The sequence below is a fragment of the Pantherophis guttatus genome, chromosome 2 (genome assembly GCF_059756535.1).
Source record: "Pantherophis guttatus breed Tessera chromosome 2, ASM5975653v1, whole genome shotgun sequence".
Classification (NCBI taxonomy): domain Eukaryota; kingdom Metazoa; phylum Chordata; class Lepidosauria; order Squamata; family Colubridae; genus Pantherophis; species Pantherophis guttatus.
This window is the reverse complement of record NC_142064.1, coordinates 245,087,844-245,107,696: the sequence shown is the minus strand read 5'-3', so window position 1 is coordinate 245,107,696 and position 19,853 is coordinate 245,087,844. Positions and strand designations below refer to the sequence as shown.

General features: G+C 40.4%; 1 protein-coding gene and 1 pseudogene across 4 annotated transcripts in view; one reads left to right on the top strand and one right to left on the bottom strand.

Moving 5' to 3' along the window:
• PTPRG (protein tyrosine phosphatase receptor type G) overlaps positions 1-19,853 on the top strand; it is a 725,247-nt gene that overhangs the window by 157,196 nt on the left and 548,198 nt on the right. The window lies entirely within an intron of this gene.
• LOC117660678 (U6 spliceosomal RNA) lies at positions 1,644-1,756 on the bottom strand (annotated as a pseudogene).

The window sequence follows — 19,853 nt, the reverse complement described above, 5'->3', positions numbered from 1 at the left end:
ACCTATTAAATTGAAATCTTGATCCTAACAAATTGCCTTTTAGATTGTTTTCTTTTAAAAGAATAGTTCTCTATCTCAACAGGACTGTTTACTGAACCATTGTTATTTATGTATGGAAAAGAAAATAACATATAAGCAATGATAGAAAAAAGAATATTAAATTAGGCTTGCAATAAATTGCGTCGTATTTTAATTACTTGCAATTTACTACATTTTAATTTATTTCACCAAAATTAATACAGGAGTTGCTCATAATCTGCTCAAAAAGAAATTTACTTGGATATATTTGATTTATTTCTTATCAGCATTTATTTGAATATAAATAAATATAAGAGCCTTGGTGGCGCAGTGGACTAAACTACTGCTGTTAAAGTAGTACTTAGCTGCCAGCTGCCTGCAATTATTGCGAGTTCAATTCTCACCAGGCTCAAGGTTGACTCAGCCTTCCATCCTTTCGAGGTAGGTAAAATGAGGACCCAGTTTGTGGGGGCAATAAGGTGACTTTGTATAAAATAGAACACTGCTCCGGGGAGTGGGTGGGCAACAAAAGTATGAAGCCTATTGCTTAATGCATTGTAAGCCGCCCTGAGTCTCCGGAGAAGGACGGCATATATAAATCGAACTAAATCGAACTAATAAATATTAATTATTTATTTATTTGTTAAATCGATTGTCATCAACTATAGATCTGGTGGTTATTTTATTTTTTTAAATACATGACTTCTTTAGTTTAGTTTTTATACATTTTCCCAGTTTGGCCAAGCATATATGGCAGAACTACCTTAAATGCATTAATAATAGTACTTTTCAGGAACTATATGATAAAGTATATTTCATACGTACACACGGGTTTGCTGGGTGGAGTCACAGTCAGGGGTGGGCTGGTGGGGGTTCGCAGGGGTTCAGGAGAACCTCTAGCTAAGATTCTGTGCAGTTCAGAGAACCCTCAAATCCCACTCCTGGTTGGCCCCGCCCTCCCTGCCCCGTCCCTCCCAGGAGTCCCCACATGGCCTGTTTTGGATGCAGGTAAGTGCAGGGTGCACATGGAGGCTCGGGGAAGGCAAAAAATGGGCCTACCGGAAGGCCGGAAATGGGCCCGGAGTGTGGGGAGGCCATTTTCGCTCTCCCAGAGGCTCGAGGAAAGCCTCCAGAGCCTGGGGAGAGCAAAAATGCCCCCCTCCCCCCCGTGGTGCAGGAGGCCGACTAGGCCATGCCCACCATGGCCATGCCCACCCAGCAACCAGGCAGAGAACCCCTTGTTAAAATTTTTGAAGCCCACCCCAGTCGCAGTTGTTTGCTATTTGATTTGTGAGGATTAAGAGAACATCATGTATAAAACAACAACGATGTAACAACCATAGTGTTGTGGCCCGTACGTGGCCTGTGCAGCCAGTAGCTGATTCAAACAGCGAGGAGGCTGGTGTGGTGTTGTGCCAGCAGCCTGTGCAGCTGGCACTTGAGTCGGACAATGAGGAGGCTGGAGAAGATGTGGTGCCAGAGGCGAGGATTCAGCCAGGGCCTTCAGAACCTCCAGAAGCTCCCTTAAGTGAAGAGGAGCCTCTTCTCGATGCACAGGCACGCGGAGCTGCCAAAAGGCAGGAGTGACTCCTCAGGAGGAGGTCCCCTTGAGAGTAAGGCTTGGGGCTAATTGGCCACTCCCTTTTTTTTAAAGTTTGCGTGTCATCCTTGCGTAAGGGCCATGCTAATCTTCTCTGTATCATTCCAATTTTAGTATATGTGCTGCCGAAGCAAGCACACTAATTGGCCACTCCCTTATCCTATTTAAGGAGGAACGCCGACTGAAGCAATTTGCAGGGAACAACTTAGTTCACATACCTTCGTGTCTTGTCTTGCTTATCTTATCAGCTTCCTGCAAAGTGCTTTTGGGCATTCTGCCAAACATAGTAAGCTTTCAGTTATTATTCTTTGAATTCTTGGCGGCTGTTAATGCAATTAATTAACAGCCGTTGTTGTAAAAGACTGGTTTATTTAGTAAACTAAGGTTTGAACTGACTTTGTGTGTGCTGGGGTCTGTAGCTGGGGCAGAACACATAGAGGGCGCTGAGAAAGTGCGGAAAGGAGTTCCAAGGAAGGATCTGATCATTGCCTAATCAAGACCAGAGGATGAAGTTAGCAAGACAGGAGCTATAAGGGATCTGCTCAGTTCTGCTCCGGGGAAGTTGGGCAGAAAAGTTTGTAAGGAAGATCACTTGAAGCATTAATCCTTCTCATCTTTCTGGAGTTCTTTCAAGTAGGAAAGAGAAGCAGGATGTTTTTGTTTTTCTGGATCATGAATTAAGATTTCGGGGCCACCCACCTCACCCCACCTGCCATCTGTGAATAGCGAGATGCTAGCTGACAATGGGCAGACCACGCCTGCCCTGTATAATAATACTTGAGCATCTTAGAACAGCCTCTTGTTATGCTGATAAAACGTTTCAGTTCTGCATGCGTGAACATCTATTCATAGCCGAGGCATCTGATCTCATATGAGTATATAAAGCTGCTTATTTATTTTCCAAAGTGTGTGTGTATGTATCTCACACACACACACATATACACACCGGTCTGGTGGATATGTTTTCTTATTTTAAACATCTCAAAGCTGTTAATAACAGTAATAAAAATATATGCTAAACCAGGGGGAGGTTATTTAAAAACAGAATAAAAATATAACATTAAACATCTTAAAGCCACATACATATTAAAAACGCAGACATATAATTATATCTTTGGATGTATTTCCCAATTCTGAATTACAAGAGGAACTCTATGTAGAATTAGCAGACTAGTATTTTCATCTTAGAAGGGATGCGGTGGCTCAGTGGCTAAGATGCTGAACTTGTCGATCGAAAGGTGGTAGTTCAGTGGTTCGAATCCCTAGTGCCGCATAACAGGGTGAGCTCCCGTTACTTGTCCCAGCTTCTGCCAACCTAGCAGTTCGAAAGCACATAAAAATGCAAGTAGAAAAAATAGGGACCACCTTTGGTGGGAAGGTAACAGTGTTCCGTGGTGTCCACATGACCACGGAGACGTCTTTGGACAGCGCTGGCTCTTCGGCTTTGAAACGGAGATGAGCACCACCCCTTAGAGTCGGGAATGACTAGCACATATGTGCAAGGGAAACCTTTACCTTTATCTATTTTCACCTTGAAAACCTTGGAAATATGAATGTGCAACCAGCAGAAATAGTATAACGTGATGCTCTTAAGAGATTTCTGTCGACCCTTATGGAAAATAATTTTGACCATCTGCTTTACGTTAATGTCTTTTGGTACTACTCTTCAGGCAGAATCTTTTGCAAAAAATTATTTTCGCTAATTTATTTTTTTTTCTTCTGTAAATGTTCAGGTTTTAAGCAGTGCAAAAACAACTGGAACCCAGCAGGTACTCTGATGGGAGGATCGTATTGCATATTCTCTCTCTACAGAATGTTTTCTGTAGAATAAATGGGAAAGAAAATGCCATCTAACCATTGGTCGTTTTGTGGGAATTTCTGTTCAGTTTAGGATTCCCCCCCTCCCCGTTTGCTCTCTTCTACCATGCATCATCCTTGCTTATTTCTCAAATCTATTCCGAATAGTCTCTCAACCCTCCAGGGCAATTGGGGACGTGCAGAGGGGAAGGAATGCAAAACCCATCACGATTGTCTCATTTTCTGACTGGTAATGCAATTCAGCACTGCCTTCTATTTTTGTTAACATAAATCAAGTTCTTCTTTATGACTAAATAAAGGGAGCTGGGCTCTCCTAATGAAAAGCCAGATGGGTGTTTTTGTTCCAGATAATTCTGCAGTTTAATACTAGGGATGTTGCATTTGTGGGGAAAAGCAATCCATTAATGTTGAAGTAGATTAAATATTGAATGCAAAACCCTAAAAATTATTCTCCCAAGTAAGGCCCTTTGAGTCCCACAATCCTTAGTCTTAATGAACTATATGCAGGACTGCAGCAGAAATGTCAGGCTTTGTATCATAAAGGCCTATGTCAGTGTTTCTCAACCTTGGTAGCTTGAAGATGGGTGGACTTCAACTCCCAGAATCCCCCAGTCAGCACTGCTGGCTGGGGGATTCTGGGAGTTGAAGTCCACCCATCTTCAAGCTTCCAAGGTTGAGAAACACTGCCCTATGTGATGGCTAACTTTTTCTGGACCGAGTGCCCAAAGCATGCACGCCCGAACCCCCAAAATGCAATGGGGGTGCATGTGCTGTGCCCCCACACATGGACATGCTCCCCTGCATGCACCCTGGCCCCCGCACATGTGCACGTGCCCCCTGCACGCGCCCTGCCCCGCGCATGCGTGGCAGAGACCCGACAACCATCTGGCTGGTGGGAGGCGCATGCCTGGCGGAGCTGAACTGGGGCGATGGCTCACGTGCCCACAAAGAGGATACTGTGTGCCACTTGTGGCACACATGCCATAGGTTCGCCATGACTGGTCTAAGTCTTTCTATGTATGTTCTCCTTAGTTTCATCACTGCATTCTCTAGTTCTAATTCTGGCAAATATTAAAATAAGTGAATAAAATAAGTGAAGGGATTCCACTTACCTATGGCCTGTTGTACACCAGAAGATTGGCGTCCAGTAATATCTCTATTATGAAGCTGGTGGATTCTTGGGGAATGTGGAGAAAGTGGAAATCTTAATTAGGAGTGTTTTTAAAGCATTTTGAATTGTAGTACACTGAGTGGCATAATCAATAGAATCCTAGGATAAGTTTCTATTGATTCTAGAATCACTAGGATTCTATTGATTCTAGGATCACAGCTGGATCAAAGCAACGAATGCAGTCCAGAAATAAAGTGTTGAATTATACTGGATCGTACAGCAATGATGAACATCAAACGAGTAGGGAAAAGCCAAGGACATTAGCCTGGGAAATAAATGCAGATTAGTCTATGCTGTTGTGTTTCCCATAGCTATCTGGGCAATGAAAGAATTAGACAGGAGGAAAATTGAATCATTCAAGTCATGGTGTTGGAGAAGGCTCCTGCCATTCTTTGACAGCAAATATGACAAACAAGCAAGTACCGGAGCATTTGAAACCAGACATCTTGCTGGAAGGCGAAAATTACTAAATTTTGCTTTACTTTATTTTTGGCCATGGCATGTGATCAAACTCACTGGAGAAGGCAATTAAGCTCAGATTAGTCAGTGTTAAAAGGATACAAGGTCACCAAAAAACATGGTGGCTAGACACCGTCAAAGCCAGAGCATAAAACAACTGAAAGAAGCTGTATGAGATTGGAAAACGTGGAGTGAGCTGGTCCATAGAGTTGCTGATAATTGGACACGATTGAATGGTTGGCATTATGAGCCGCGGTGGCGCAGTGATTAGAATGCAGTACTGCAGGCTACTTCTGCTGACTGCTGGCTGCCTGCAATTTGGCAGTTCGAATCTCACCAGCTCAAGGTTGACTCAGCCTTCCATCCTTCCGAGGTGGGTAAAATGAGAACCCAGATTGTTGGGGGCAAATAGGCTGATTCTGTAAACTGTTTAGAGAGGCCTGTAAAAGCACTGTGAAGAGGTATATAAGCCTAAGTGTTAGTGCTATTATCAAGCAGCATACCACATAATCTTTGAACAATGCATGTACTTGAAGAAAATGAGTAGAACCACAATATCTTCAACAGAATTGCTCATTTAAAACAAACTGCTTAAAGCAGCATCATAACAACAGTTTAATATCTTATCGAACATCCTAGTGGTAGTCCTTGACTTATGACCACAAATCAAGCCCAAGATTTCTGTTGCTAAGTGAGGCATTTGTTAAGTGAGTTTTCTCCTATGTTACGACTTTACTTACCATGGTGAATCACTGTAGTTCTTAACTTAGTAATACGGTTGTTAAGTGAATGTGGTTTCCCCATTAATTTTGCTTGTCAGCGGGTCACAAAAGATGATCACGTGATCCCGGGACATTGCAACTATTATAAAGATGAGTCAATTGTCAAGTGTCTGAAATTTTGACCACGAGGATGCTGCAACAGTTGTAAGTGTGAAAAAAATTGTATGCCGCTTATTTCAGTCCCATTGTAACTTTGAATGATCACTAAATGAACTGTTGTAAGTTGAGGATCACCTGCGCTGAATCAGAATCAGAATAGAGCTGGAAGGGACCTTGGAGGTCTTCTAGTCCAGCCCCCTGTTCAAGCAGGAAACCCAATACTATTTCAGACAAGTGGCTGTCCAGTCTCTTCTTAAAAACCTCCCATGATGAAGCACCTACAACTTCTGAAGGCAAGTTGTTCCATTGGTTAATTGTCCTGACTGTTAGCAAGTTTCTTCTTCGTGCCAGCTTTCTTCTCTCTTTGATTTGATTAGTTTCCATCAATTGTTCTTGTCCTGTCCTCTGGTACTTTGGAGAACAGGTTGACCCTCTCCTCTTTGTGCCAGCTGGTCAATATGATAACAGTGTGACTATTCGTTCAAGCATCTTCAAAGCTGTCTGAAACAACCAGGATTTCAACCAGCTTCTTAAACATTTAGAGCAGTGTTTTCAACTTTGACAACTTTAAGATGTGTGGGCTTCAATGTGCTGGCTGGAGAAGTCTCAGAATTGAGGTCCATACATTTTAAAGTTGTCAAGTTTGGGAAATATTGGTCTAGATCAGTGATGGCGAACCTTTTTGGCACCGAGTGCTGAAAAGGGACCGCTCGCGTGCAGCATCAAGTACCAAAAAGGGAGCACTTCGCGCAGGTGTGAGCACAAAGCACACGCACATGCTCTCCAGTGGTGGGTTTCAAAATTTTTTACTACCGGTTCTGTGGGTGTGACTTGGTGGGCGTGGCATAGCTTGGTGGGCATGGCTTGGTGGGCGTGGCAGGGAAGGGATACTGTAAAATCTCCATTACCACTCCACTCCAGGGGAAGGATACTGTAAAATGTCCATTCCCAATCCAATCCAGGGGAAGGTTACTGCAAAATCCTCATTTCCTCCCGATCAGCTGGGACTTGGGAAGCAGAGAATAGATGGGGGCAGAGCCAGTCAGAATTTTTATATTACCGGTTCCCCAAACTACTCAAAATTTCTGCTACAGGTTCTCCAGAACTGGTCAGAACCTGCTGAAACCCACCTCTGGAGCACTCGTCTGGGCCGACACCAGGAATGGGAGTTGCCCAGGGGCGTGTGCGCATCGGAGAATATACTTGCGGTTTCTTCAGGTTTCTTTTTCTTTACTGCGGTTTCTTCTTCTTTACTGCTGGCAAGTTTTCAGGTTACTGCCACACGTGTGCACGCGCCGATCAGCTGGCCAACGCACATGCTGACGCTGGAAAATTGAAGACCAGCTCTGATGCAAGCACAAAGGCCAGCTGATTGTCACGCTTGCATATGTGCTAGAAACCCGGAAGAGGAATAGGCGCCGCCGCTCATGCCAGGCAACATGGCTCTGCGTGCCATAGGTTCGCCATCATGGGTCTAGAGCAATGGTGCCAATCTTATTTCTGGTGGGAAGTTTTTCCACAAGATGGAAGCTCCTATAGAAAATGCTTGTCTCTGAGTGCATTTCTGTTGTACCTCACATCATGTGGGATTCTCGGGAAAATGGAACACCATTTTTCTTTCAGCAAATATTCTTTTGGTGAAATAGAACTTTCTACCAGGATTTCAAGTTTTAAAACTTCACCGTCCATTTGTCCATCTCTACCAAACATTTTTTCCCAAGAGACACAAATTCATCTCTTTTCTCTAATTTTTCACCATATGTATATAACTCTCAAGTGTTCCTGCTATTTTCCATGCCAAATGCTAGTGCCACATTGTATGTTGCATCATGCAGTCTATCTTACACTGCAGATAATTCAGGTCTTGATATGGCATCATGCATGCAAACGTTCATGTGCATTCATGTCTTCAACCCATGCACTTCCAATGTCACAACAACCATTCTTTGGGTGTCCCAAAGGGGCTTTTTCTAAAAGCAACTGGAATGTCTTTGTTTTTCATTGAAGACGTTTCGCTTCTCATCCAAGAAACTTCTGTTCTGATGGAATGGTGGAGGATGGAAGGATTTATATTCCTTGCAGCTTGCATCCTCCACCATTCAGTCAGAACTAAAGTAGCTTCTTGGATGAGACGCAGAACGTCTTCAAGGAAAAACGAAGAAAGTCCAGTTGCCTTTTGAAAAAGCACCTTTAGGACAACCATGACCTGAGTGACTGAGAATCTCCATGGACATTCTTTGGGTGTATATCCATAAATACATTCAACAATCAAAGGTACCTCAGATATCCTTGAATTTCTCCCAGCTCAATATTAAACCATTGAATAAGAATTTCATTTATTCTCATGCATGCTGTAATTCCATCAGACTGTATAACACTCTTATGGCCTTAAGCAACCAACCATCAATTCAGATTTTGCATTAAGCATTTTATAATTCAGCTTTCTTCAAATCAGTCAACATATAACGAACAATTTTCTTATATTCATTTCTCAGTGACCTGCTGATGATCAGTAATACAATATGCACGTTCCTACCCATTATAATGACTCACTGCAGTTCCTAGATTTTGCTCACTGTCAATTCTTACATCTTCCCAGGAACACACTATCCCTATTAATTTTTGCTTCTTTTTCCTTTATATAGGAGAAAAATGTCAACTTTCCAATTGTTAAGCACATTTTAAATAATTTGCAGATCACTTCATAATAAACTCTGTCTACATTTCAACATTTTTCTAGTTATACCATCTGTCTTTACCATTTTTTCCCAAGGTTCTTACAACGTGCATTTTCATCGTATTTTTTTCCTTCAACACTATTTATAGCACTCCAGTTCTTGGTCTTCAGTATATCACCAACATTCCAGACAAACCTCTAAAATACTCCTTTCAGTTTTCTCTCACTTCGGTTTCATCCCAAATCATTTGATCATTTCTATTTTTAACAGTAATTCACTTTGCTAGAGGATTCTTACTGAGACTTTCTTTAATGTCTTCAATTTTTTTTTTTACAAAAAAAATATTCTGCGATATTGCATTGCATTTTATTTGCTTGTTTTAATCTTTTCCATTTCTTTCTTTTATGAATCTTTGGCAACTAACATATCAGGGATGTCTCCAACTCCTGGGCTATGGCCTGATACAGCAAACATTCACCAATTCTCCAGTGTCTGAATCACCATTTCTCATTCTCTCATCCTATTTACAGACATCGATTTAACAAAATAAATTTTTCACCTGGATAACATTCATTAAAAAAGTTGCACAATTTTTCAAAATTCAACTCTGGCTTTTCCATTTTCACCATTCACTGAAGCATAAGATGCAACTATCACTTTTATAGCTGTACATTTAGATATATTTGATGTATTAGGATTATTTTGAGAAAAAATATATACCCAGCTAGTTTATAGAATCTGTCCAAATTGTAAATCCCAATTCCTTTCAGTCTGTGCATGTTCTAAGTCCCAAAGGTACCAAATTAGAGATTTTCCAATTCATAATAATGTAAACATATTGGATTCCTTCTTTTAAATACATGTAAAGCAACCCGAGTAACACTATCTTATTCTTTCTGACATACAATTTCATCCTCCCATTCTTGATAAAGATAGATCTTAACTTTAATGTGTTTGTTATATATTGGGTGGGGTGCAGTGGGGGGCTGTTGTATTTATATTTTTTGTTCTAGTTTTGTTAGTCTGGACTGACTGTTATGTTACTTTATGACAATAAAGTTTTTATTGTTATTTAGATTTTGTAACCAACCCAGAGTTTTCAAGACTGAACAGCCATAATAAATCTAATCAGTTAAACTAAAATATATTCCTGCATATACTGTATTTATCTATTCTACCCTACCAATGCAAGCATTTTCATTTAGATCTATAATTGCCGTTCCCTTTATTCCTAGTTTATAAGACCCAAAATCTTAGAATAGCTTTCTGTAGAGCAGGGGGATCAAACTCAAGGCCTGAGGGCTGGATCTGGCTTGCAGGGTATTTAGATCTGGCCTGCAGGGCCACACTGGAAATAGAAAAGGACCAGCCTGCCAGCAAAAATGGGGTTCAGGGGGGCTGCGCCTGGCCCTCCCAGGCTCCGTTTTCTGGCACAATGGCCGCCTGCAGCCCTCTGCCAGTGAAAACAGAGCTCCGTTTTCACTGGCAGAGGGCAGCAGGAGCCCATCACAGCTGAAAACGGAGCCTGGATGGGCCGTGTGCCACCTCCCTGAGCTCTGTTTTTGCTAGCAGAGGGCTGCAGAAGGCTGTTGTGCCTGAAAACGGAGGCTCAATGAGTGACAACAAGATGGCCACGCCCTCCCCCCAGCCCCCCAAGGTCAAACAGAATCCTGATGCGGCCCTCAATGAAATCGAGTTTGACACCCCTGCTCTAGAGCATATTTTGTACAGCTTAATTGCATGGTAATATATGAAAGTTCCATGCACTTTCAGCTGAAGGAAGACTGAGAGCATATATTGTACCAGATGTTAAAGATTACACATACCTGTTTGATTGTAAACTACACTTTGCGGAAAGGGCTGTGCATTTAAAGTCTTACTTAAGATTTACCGTACTTAAAATCTAAATATGATAATTTGGATAAGCTCTCATACTTCTTGGAGGGAACAGACTTAGGTATTATTAGGAAAAATGAAATGTCAAAGATCAATCTAAAGAGGATATACTACCTAGAACAAATTCTGGTTGAATTCAGGAATGATAAATAGCCTGCATATGTGCCATTATTTTCTGTTGTTTTTTAACTTTGATACAGCCACATGCAATCAATAAAGAATTATTATTGTTATTGTTATCCATATTTATATATGTTGGGAATATGGGAAACATGACTGAGCAGAAACTTGCTAGGTTAGAGATAAAAATTAGTATATGCATTTGATTTTGGCTTTTAATAATAAAATTCTTTTTTTGCCAATTTGTACTAACAGGCGTTCTTAGAGGTGCTATGTCAATGTGCTCAGCAATTGGAGATCAAAAATAACTTTTATATCTGACATTTGTTGGAATAACAACATAAAACCGAATAGAGATAAGAAGCATCACGCAATACTAAGCTTTAATCATTTGTAACTTGATGATTAGCACTTGAGGAAGCATACTTTTGTAAATACATTTATTTATTCCTTTAGCCAATTTATATGGCTACTCATCTTAGCCAGGGCAGGCTATGAAACATAATAAATTGAACACCTTAAACCGTAAGGCAACACCAAATTAAAAATAGAGTTCCCTCATATAACTGTTCAACAGCATAGAAATAAAACGCACATTCTGGACTCCAGTGGTGGGTTCCTCCCGGTTCGGTCCGGTTCGGCCGAGCCGGTAGCAGTGACGATATGACATCACCGAACCGGTTCTCCCCCCCGCCCTCCCACCCCCCCACCCCCCACGTTATTCTTACCTTTTATTTGGTCCCACCCCCAATCTATTGCTGCCTCCTGAGTCCCAGCTGATGACTAGAGGGAAAAAAACTGTTTAAACTCTTGCCGCGGGGCTTCAAAGGGTCGTCCTACAGCTGATCAGTGTTAAAAGCAAACAAATGAGTCGGGTCGTAAGTGCGAGGACCTTCCAGAAATGACTCTGACCAGCTAGCCACGCCCACCTAGTCACATGACCTCCAAGCTACACCCACAAAATAAGCCATGCCCACAGAACCGGTAGTAAAAAATTTAGAACCCACCCCTGCTGGACTCCCTATTGTATGTTGTGTGTGTTTGTATGTTGTATATTGTATATGCTTATCGGATTGTATATGTAAGGTGACTAATCATCCTCCTTTACGGAGGACAGTCCTTCTTTTGTAAGTTCTGTCCTCTCTCAAAAAGTGTCCTCCTACATGTCCTCCTTTTCAATATTTGAAGACTAATCTGTAAATCTCCATATTCGATCGATGCCGATCCGATCCGTTGCGTGTGATGTGATGTATTTATATTTGACATGACGATTCATCAAGGCTCGGTACAGTGCAGCGAGACACGATTATGAGACGCATGCACTCCGCACAGGAGAATTATTTTGAGAGAGTGTGCCGTGCGCAAGTGGCTTTGTTTACTTCTTACTGAAACATGACATGGCACACATGCACGTGTCCTCCTTCTCATTGTAAAAAGGTTGGTCACCTTAGTATATCCTTATAAGTTTGTATGTTCAATATGCATTTAAGTTTGTATGTTGTATATATTCATTTAAAATGTAGGAAATACGGTGAGTCGGAAATCATAACTACATCATAAATATAATTGCAGACCTTATAAGTAAATACTATAGAAAAAAAATGTAACATATACCCATGTGCCAACCACAAATAGCTTGTAAACTGAGTTAACCTTAGGCATGTCTAACTGATAAGGGCATAACGATTAAGATGTATGTCTATGCTTCTGTGTACAATAAACTCCCATTACTTTAAATTAGGTAAATTCGTATTTTATGCCTCTGAGCTGGATTAAGAATCTGTTTAATAATCAGTAACATGATTTCAATGTAGGCAAGATTTCAGTTTGGTAAGAAACAGCAAGATATCTAAAATAAAAAAATAAGTAGTGAAAATTATGTGGTTTTACAGGCTGAATGGTTAGCTTTCATATTCTGTTTTTTTGCACTAATATCTCAGATATGGTATTTTAATAGTAAGATAGACAGTATGTAGAGCAGGGCTGTCAAACTCGTGGCCCCCAGGCCAGATATGTCACATGCTGACCCCAGCCTCGCCCAGTTTAGCGAAGGTGGGGGAAAGTCTCAATACGTTACGTGACGCCGCAAATTTGACATCCCTTATGTAGAGTTTATTCAGGAAATGGTGTGCAGAGTAAACCAATTTCTGTGCTCAACTTTTCTTTTGTGGTATATCTCTAACTTAACCTCCAAAAGTTGTGAAAGATATTCAGAGAGGATTTGCTTTACTATACCTCTGAAGGCACTTATCAAGTGCATTTGATTGAAAATTTTAATATGAGACAGAGCAAATGGGAAGCCGATTAGAATGTTAAATAAACAGTGTGAGATTTCATTGCTTCAGCTAACGGTGGCTGTGTGACATAAAGAGAGAGTTATTTTACTCAGTGTGTTGGATCTGACATTTTATGTTGATTAAAATAGAAGGAAATTGGGCATGATAAGACTACTTTACTCCATGAACTGTGAGGGAAACTATTGTTCTACATAAGCAACCATTAATATTGCAGGAGCTTTGTCAGTAATGGGGTTGTACAGGTGTGCATTGGAAGCAGCTGACAGAGGAGATAATAGGTCGTTCAGCTGGGGAGCAGGAATTGTTTACAGCTCTGGAAGTGTGTGTGTTGCAAAGAAATCACTTTCCCTTGATGCTTCCTTGTTGCTCTCCACATAGACTGAGGGCTGGTCTAATCTCTGAAGAATCTGTGAAATCTGCATTGGGTTCCAACCAGGGCCGGATTTTCCTATAGGCTAACTAGGCTTCAGCCTAGGGCCTCAAGCTCAAGAGGGGCCTACATTCAAATTGTTAGCAAAATTAAAATTACACTTTCACTATAGGTGAAAGGGCCTCATAAGTGGAATAGCCTAGGGCCTCTTTTTATCTAAATCCGGCCCTGGTTCCAACATTCTGCTAAACCAGTGTTTGTTTGTTTGTTTCCAAACATGGCAACTTTAAAGAAGTATGGACTTCGGCTGCCAGAATTCATAACATCATGATGTTACCAAGTTTGGGTGATGAAACATGTACAAGCAAGCAACCAAGCTCAGAGAGCACCAAAGACCCCATAGTTCAAGGGTCTCCAAAGTTGACCACTTTAAGGCTTGTGGACTTCAACTTCCAGAATTCCAGCATGGCTGGCTGGGGAATTCTGGGAGTTGAAGTCCACAAGGCTTAAAGTGGCCAACTTTGGAGACCCCTGCCATAGTTGAACCATGCGCTACAAATATTTTCTTCTGTTGGTGAATAAATTATAGTTTACTTAGAATAAATTAGAAGTAAGCAGGCCATGATTTAGCACAGCATTTTTTTAAAAACTTGGAAAAGCTGGCTGGAGAATTCTGCGAGTTGAACTTCACGCATCTTCAAGTTGCCACATTTCTTCAGAGACATCATGACATTATTACCCTAGTTGGGTAATGAAATATTTGCAAGAAAGCAGCCAAGCTCGGAGATGTCCAAGGACCCCACCGTTTACTTACCATTGACAATAGAGGGTGATTTAGAAGTCTCGGCTGCTGTATTTATATAATCCTCTAAGCCAAATAAACAACAACAAAAAGATATCTTGGCTTAGCATGATGCTTTAACCCAGCCATAGAGTCATAGATTCTATGGATTATTTCTGAAATACGTTTAGTATAGCTTTAGATTCTATCTGTCTTATCTTTAAAATAAAGTCACCCTTGGTCACATCCATATAGCTTTCCTAGCAACAACATGTTCAGCCATTTCCTCTTTTTTGGTATTTTTTAAAACTCTCCAAATCCCTTGGAATTTCCTGAAAGTCTCCCACCCGAGAACTAACCAGGCCTTACCTTAATTAGCGTCTGAGTACAGTAAAGGCTGTTCTGTGCTGGCATTTGCCAGGCCTTTTATTTTTTTCCTCACCAAATTGTTAAATTTAGCAAAAAATAACATTCCCATTATTCTTGAGGTTGCATTGTGTGGCAGCAGTCTTGGTTGTCATTCTTGTATCCTAGAGGGCAGAGGTGAGTTTCAGCAGGTTTTGACCAGTTCTGGAGAACCGGTAGCGGACATTTTGAGTAGTTCGGAGAACCGGTAGTAAAAATTCTGACTGGCCCCACCCCCACCTTTTATCTTCCTCCCAAGTCCCAGCTCATTGGGAAGAAATGGGGATTTTGCAGTATCCTTCCCCTGGAGTGGGGAGGGAATGGAGATTTTACAGTATCCTTTCCCTGCCACACCCACCAAGCCACACCCACAGAACCGTTAGTAAAAAATTTTGAAACCCACCATAGAGGGTCTGTGCTCCAGGAATCTTAATTGTGTCTTAAGACAGAAGGAATGCTCTCAGATTTTCTCCTACAAATAATTGAACTGAACAACAAAACCCAGAGTCGTTCTCCTTGTCTCTTCCATAAATGATTGTAACATGATACATTGGTTAGGAAATTCTACTTCTACTTTGCTTAGGCAGAAAAGCACTAATCTACAATAACTGTTTGTGGATGCATGGCTAACTTACTTTTCCTGCTGTTTTTCATAAAAAAAAAAAAAAACAAACCCTCTGGCAGCAGGCCCCAACTCTTTTAATCTTGCCTCAGGGTCCCATGAAGCATGAAGCTGTTTTAAAAGAATGCAGTTTTATTCTGCTCTTTTTCTAATTTTTTGGCTTTCATTCTGTCAAGTCTTTAGGAAACGCATTATAGATATTTTTTAAAAAAAAATCCTACCCCCAATTAGGGTGAGTTGTGTTACATTTCTACAAACCTTTTGGTCCTAGGCTCCAGAATCTCTTAGATTTAAAAGATTCAAAATGGGAATATTATAGGGCTTGGTATTTGTCTACTTTAGAGTTGCTGAGAAAATTTGTGTATGTGTGTGTCTGTGCATGTGTGTATGTATGTGTCTCTCTGTCTGTGTATATATCAGTGGTTAAATCCTCCCGGGATTGCCACCGGTTCACTGCCTGCGCCTGCGCGGTGCATGCCAATTGCACGCACATGCACACTGCATGCCAAATGCATGCTTTGCGTGGAAAAAGGAGGCTTAACAAGGTAAGTAGAACAGCGAGGGGGCAGGGGAACAGCTGTGTCACAGAATTTAGATTCTAAATCTAGATTTAGATTAGGAAATCCTGCTTTCTAGTGAATATAAATTGTGTGGCACAGCTGATCATGGGAAATACTGGTTCAGACAAATCGGTAGCTTTTTTTTTACTACCGGTAACATTTCACCCCTGGTATATGTGTCTGTGTGTGTATATATACATGTATGTTTATGTACAGTATTTATGTACATATAAAAATGTTTTGCATGGTGGCTATATAGCATAGATGAGATGTCTTGGAGATGCTTCCTTTTGATTTTCTGAACAGCTATAGACTATTTAGTATCTCAAATCTTTTTCTAAAAATCCCTAACTACGAATAACTTCCCTATAATTATAGATTACAGAGTTTCCTGGGTAGAGCCTGGCACGGGGAATCTATAATAATTCCTATGGTTGGAAAGGCACTGAATATGTTCCGTTGATTGATTGATTACAGCAGCAAACACCCTTCCCAGTGTGTATCTAGAATGCTAAAACAGAATTCCTTTGCAGAACATGGATTTTTAGAGTAGTCAGAAGGTCACCATACTACATACTAAGGGAGGTAGCAGAAGGCTTGGGGAAAAGTATCCTTTCACTCAAAGTAAAAATAAGAAGAACCCAAAGAGTTTCACTAGGAGGAAATGCTAGGCAGAAAAAGAGGAAAGAATGAAAGTATGAAAAAAGTGACTATTTGGGGAGGGGGGGACTAAGAGTGATAGACTACCATTGAAATTGTGCTTAGAATGCTTTGTTAGTGGTACAGTAAAATTTATCATTATATTCATGTTAAGTATATACGCTACTCCTTGTCTCTCAGTTTTAGGATGAACGCAATGGCAAGCAACTTCAGGATTCAACATTGACCAAAAGGCACCAACACACTCAAACTGAGAAACAAAACACTTTAACTAGTTTTGAGTTAAGATAAAAACCAGGTGAAAATTACAATGCGCTGAGGTCATTTAAAATAGGGCTAGGGAAGGATCTCTTTGATATGTGTGTGCAAGTATATGTGTATATTTAAAGAAAAATACTTTTTATAATATACTTACACTTTTGCTGTTTTTGCTTTTAAAAATGGTCCATTTAAGGAAGTATGTATGTTTGTACATACATACACAAACATACACACACATATACAAATATATATACGTACCGTGTTCCCCCCAAAATAAGACCCTGTCTTATATTTTTTTTGACCCCGAAATAAGCGCTTGCCCTTATTTTCGGAGAGCTCTTATTATTTTGGGGCACATGGAGCAAGACTTGCAGTCTTACCTGATTTTCAGCTCTGTCTCCCTAACCCTAACCAGAGGAAATGGCGGGCACTGGCTGCACATGCATTTAAATATTTTCAGGGAGGGCTCATTTTCAGGGAGGGCTTATTTTTTAGATTGGGTTTATTATCAGGGGATGTCTTATTTTTGGGTACTAAACCTAAACAGAGTACTGAAGATGATAATCTTTTAGAAGTCCAGGGATTTTAATAAATGAAAAGGAAGTAATCATTTGTACCCCTTTTAATATTTCCTCCACAAATAATTGTGAAAAATTAAATGTTTGAATGACTGTGCTTAAAGTAAAGGGTTTCAATAGATTAAAAAATTGAGATAAGTGAAGATAAGGAGGCAAGGGCGGATGGTAATACTGATTATATATTCTATAAAAAAATAGATAAAAGGAGGAAAATAGAATATTGGCAGAAACTGGAGTATATATAGTAAATATGGAGAAAATAAGCTGTATGAATTTTGACTCGGTCAATACTCTGTTCAGAAATTATGTATTTTATGTTTGGGTGTCTGAAAAAAAATATTGTTTTTTAAAAATAATATTCTCTCCACATGTTGTACCTTACTAGAAACAGCGCAGGTGTTCATTGAAGATTCCACCCTGTATTACTCTTCTTTTTTGTTTGTTTCTTTATCAGATGAACACCTTATGTGTTACAAGTGCTTTCAGCTTCTTGCCCATTACAAAGTTAGATTTATCATCATTTCGGGAACCTACCACAAGATGACTGAAAGTTGGACATTTTCAGAGGTGCATCAGATGTTTAATTGCATAAATAAGATGCTGACTTAAGCAAGTGCTCAATTTTACACCACTATAGTAAAGGATTCATAAAGGCCTGGATTTGCATAATTTAATTTTCTGCACAGAAGATACTTGAAATCAATAGCATGATTCATAGCCATATCATAGAAGAGCCACGCTGCCATTCTTGGAACTCAGATTCCAAGTACAAAAGATTTTACAATTGATTAAATTTTGAGTGCTGACGGAGTGTTTTCTCCTCAGAATCTATAAACTCTTTAAATCTGTTCTCTTTACCCTTGTAGTTTTGGAAAGTCCAGCAGAGACATGGAACTAAGAAATTAACACTTTTCTTTTTACAGAGAAATTGTACCAGTGTTAGATACCATGTTGAACCTTTAGTTATTGCTTTAGATTTAAATTTTTCTCTTCTAGCCTAAATTTTAAGTGGATGGGGCGGGGAAGAAGTATAGACTTCTATAGATTGATGTGAGATGAAGTCCCTCAGGCACAATACTTGGCAGTTTTCGGAATTCTTCTGACCCCAATTATACAGGTAGTCCTCAACATACGACCACAATACGTCTAAAGCACCCTGTTATTAAGACCAGCTGCCTGCAATTACTGCAGGGTTCGAATCTCGCCAAGGCTCAAGGTTGACTCAGCCTTCCATCCTTTCTAAGGTAGGTAAAATGAGGACCCAGTTGTGGGGGCAATAAGCTGACTTTGTATAGATATACAAAAAGATGAAGGCTATTGCTGAGCACATTGTAAGCCGCCCTGAGTCTTCGGAGAAGGGCGGCATATAAATCAAATTTAAAAAAATAAAAATAAAAAATTGAGCCCCAGATTTTTGTTGCTAAGCAAGATAGTTGTTAAGTGAGTTTTGCCCCATTTTACAACCTTTCTTGCCATGTTTGTTAAGTGAATCACTGCAGTTAATCAGTTAGTGACACGACTGTTAAGTGAATCTGGCTTCCCCATTGAGTTTGCTTGTCAGAAGGTCACAAAAGGTGATCACATGCACCTGGGACATTGCAACTGTCATAAATAGGAGTCAGTTGCCAAGCCTCTGAATTTTGATCATATGACCACAGGGATGATGCAATGGTCGTAAGTGTGAAAAATGGTCATTAGTCACTTTTTCAGTGCTGTTGTAACTTTGAATGGCCACTAAATGAACTCTTGTAAGTTGAGGTCTACCTGTAGTGCCATTGAATCTGGGATCTTCTTGATCTAAACAGTTTGATAGTAGATAATTCTGCAGTTTAGCTAGGATTTCCTCAGTCTGAGGAGCAGACCAGAATGAGGAACCTGACACAGAAGTAGCTTTCCTCAACCAGATTTTTTTTTTAAAGAAACCGTGATCGACAATCTCCATCATTCACCACGTGGAAAAAAATACATGAAAGTAATTGTTCAACATATCTGTCAGATTGGCAAAGGCTGTGTTATAGGACTGTTATGACATTTATATCTGTATTTATACTGAGCTGATAATTACAATGAAAAACCTCCTCTAGCTTTGCATAGAAGTGCACCAGAGAGTAAATGTCTAATCTTTCTATTCTGCTAGGATGTATCTCTTGGCCAAATCTCTGCTTTTCAGATTCCTGGTGCCTTACATTGGTCTCTTTGTGTGCATGCCACAAAGCCGAGGTACATGAGCCGAGGTGGCGCAGTGGTTAGAGTGCAGTACTGCAGCTACTTCAGCTGACTGCTAGTTCAGCAGATCAGCGGATCAAATCTCACCGGCTCAAGATTGACTCAGCTTTCCATCCTTCCGAGGTGGATAAAATGAGGACCCAGATTGTTGGGGGCAATATGCTATTTAGTATACTGTCTTTGGTGTAAGCCATCCAGAGACCTCGGAGAGTGGGCGGCGTAGAAATATGAATAATAAAATAAATGCCTCTCACACTGACCACACGAGAACTTCCAACTCTCCCTCGGGAGCTAATAAATGAATTTCAAGGATGGAATTTAAATGTAATCCAGCAGGATTTGTGTTTGTGCTCTCTGTTTCCAATGAAATGAACAGGGTTGACCATATTGACACAAATATTTCCATATAGGTAGTCCTCACTTAATGACCACAATTGAGCTCAGAATTTTGC